The sequence below is a fragment of the Octopus bimaculoides genome, chromosome 4 (assembly GCF_001194135.2).
Source record: "Octopus bimaculoides isolate UCB-OBI-ISO-001 chromosome 4, ASM119413v2, whole genome shotgun sequence".
Taxonomy (NCBI): Eukaryota; Metazoa; Mollusca; class Cephalopoda; order Octopoda; family Octopodidae; genus Octopus; species Octopus bimaculoides.
In genome coordinates, this window is record NC_068984.1 from 121,400,414 (window position 1) to 121,402,954 (window position 2,541).

The window sequence follows — 2,541 nt, forward strand, 5'->3', positions numbered from 1 at the left end:
CCGTTTTAAAAAAGATCCTTCTCATTTCAAAAGGAAAATATTTATTATCTTAAAATGAAATTAAATAACACAAATTTTTCATGTGTGAAGCTTTTCTTATGACTACTCTATCATTTATTCCCTCTTTTCCGTCTCTGTGACCTTTTCTGACTCACTGTGAGTGTTGCGTTTTTTTTTTCTTACTCGTTGCCTGCTACCAAGCCTAGAATGTGCAGTCATCCTGCACCTTTTATGTTAACTCTCTCTCTCTCTCTCCTCTCTCCCTCTCTCTCTCTCTCTCCCTCTATCTCTCTCTCCTCTCTCCCTCTCTCTCTCTCTCTCCCTCTATCTCTCTCTAGTATAAACCATGACTGGTGAAACCAACCAACCAACCAGCCAGCCAACATTTATATCACCTATTATTATACAGAGATTATTTCTAATGTAAGCACAAGTCCTGAAAATTAGTGGCAGTGCTTAGACTATTAAATCGGTCTCAGTACTAGTTATGCGCTTTATTTTGTCGACTCTGAAGGGATGAATGTTAAAGTTGACTTCGGTGAGATTAGGACTCAAATGCATTTTATAATAATAATAATTTAGGCATATGGTCAGCAGTTTTGATGGGAGGTAACAATCGATTACATTGACCCCACCCCCAGTGTGTGATTTGGTACTTTACTTTATTGACCATGAAAGGATGAAAGGCAAAGATTAGAATTCAGCCCCCTTTTTAATGATAATTGTTTCTATTTTAGACACAAAACCAGTTGTTTTGAGGATGGGGAAGAGTTTATTACTAGTGTGTGACTGGAACAGTATTTTATCGACCCCGAAAGGATGAAAGACAAAGTTGACCTCCGTAATATTTGAACTCAGAATGTAACGAACCAGAAGAAATATAGCATTGCATTTTTTCGACTCTCTATAATTCTACCGATCCACTGCCTTTTATCGACCCACACATTGCCGCACAAGACCTCAAAGTTTTATGAGATGTTGTATAACCAGTTGGATCCACTCTAACTGTTACTTATTTTACCGATGCTGATTTATTATTATTTTGATCAGGTAGATACAGGAAATTACTTTAATATTGCTTTGATATTTTGGCATGAGGCCAGAAATTCCTGGGAAAAAGGTTAAGTCGATTACATCGACCCCAGATATCAACTGGTACTTGTATTTTTATCGACCCCAAAAAAAGGTGAAATTAACATCAGCAGAATTTGAACGCAGAGCGTAATGGCAGACGAAATGCTGGTTAGCATCCCGCCCGGTAACGATTCCACCAGTTCGTCGCCTTAACGAACTGCTGTGTTGAAACAACGTTTATATGTACGGTTTATGATATGAGTTTTTTTTTGGGGGGGGGGGGTTACTAACAGAACTCAATGTTGCCGTGCTTACAGTGACATACGAGGTAGGTGCTGAAAAGCTCCTGGCTTTAAGTAAAAGAAAATACAGGAGGATCAGTTAATTAGAATTTTTTTTTTTCAACATATTCCCCTCTGATATTCACACACTTATTGCAGAGGTCCTTCAGTTTTTCTCGGAAGGTTGAGCTTCCAACCAGGCCTTTCACAACACCCTTAGAGCCAAGAACTTTTCAGCACCCCCTCGTATTTTTTTTTTTAATTCTATTAAATTAAACTAAAAATTAGTTGAAATTCAACTGAAAATGTTGCATCAAAATAACCCAGATTTTAATCTTTCTTTTCCTTCCATTTATTTTTCTATATTTTGTAGACACCACTTTTTCCATTATTCACTATGTATTACAACATACATCAGCCAATAGACAGACGTGATTTGAAAAAGATTTGCGTACAAACGCTAGCCCGCCATTATTTATTAAGTTATTTATTAAGTTACCAGAATCTTGAGAGTTGGCAGAGTCGTTATTGCGCTTGAAAAAATGCTTCGTGGCATTTCTTCAAGCTTTTTACGTTTTTGAGTTTCGGCGTCGATAAAATGAGTACCGGCCGAGCAGTGGAGTCGATATAAGCTGCTTCCCTCTTTCTTCAAAATTGCTAACCTTGTACCAAAATCAAAATTTCAAAATAATATATTCAGTCAGAAGGTTGTCAAGTTAAAACAGTGAAGCTTCGAGTCTATTTACAATATTTTTAATAAGACACCGAGTTGTTAACTGTGTCGTTGAAATATATGTATTATTTCATTCTTTTATTCGTTTCAGTTTCTGTCTACCATCCATTCACAAAGCTTTAAACAGCCCAAGGCTATAAAAGAATACACTTGTCCAAGATGCCAGGCAGTGGGCTGAACCTGGAACGATGTGGCTGGGAAGCAAATTTCTTACCACACAGCCACGCCTGCTACTATATGAATGTATTTAATAACCTGTTGGCGACCATATCGCTATAGAAATGCTTAAAGTGGTGGACTGGCACTGAGAATGTCGAGCAAAATTCCTTGCAGTACTTGTTCCGGCTCCTACGTCGCGAGTTCAAACCCTGCCGAGGTCGGATTTGCCTTTCATCCCCGCTCTCGGGTTCGATAAAATAACATAACCGTTAAGCATTGGGATCGATGTTATTG

General features: G+C 38.1%; 1 long non-coding RNA gene across 1 annotated transcript in view; it reads right to left on the bottom strand.

The window, feature by feature from the left end:
* Positions 1–2,541, bottom strand: part of LOC106868127 (uncharacterized) — a 19,943-nt gene that overhangs the window by 8,816 nt on the left and 8,586 nt on the right. The gene's annotated exons all lie outside the window — the stretch shown is intronic.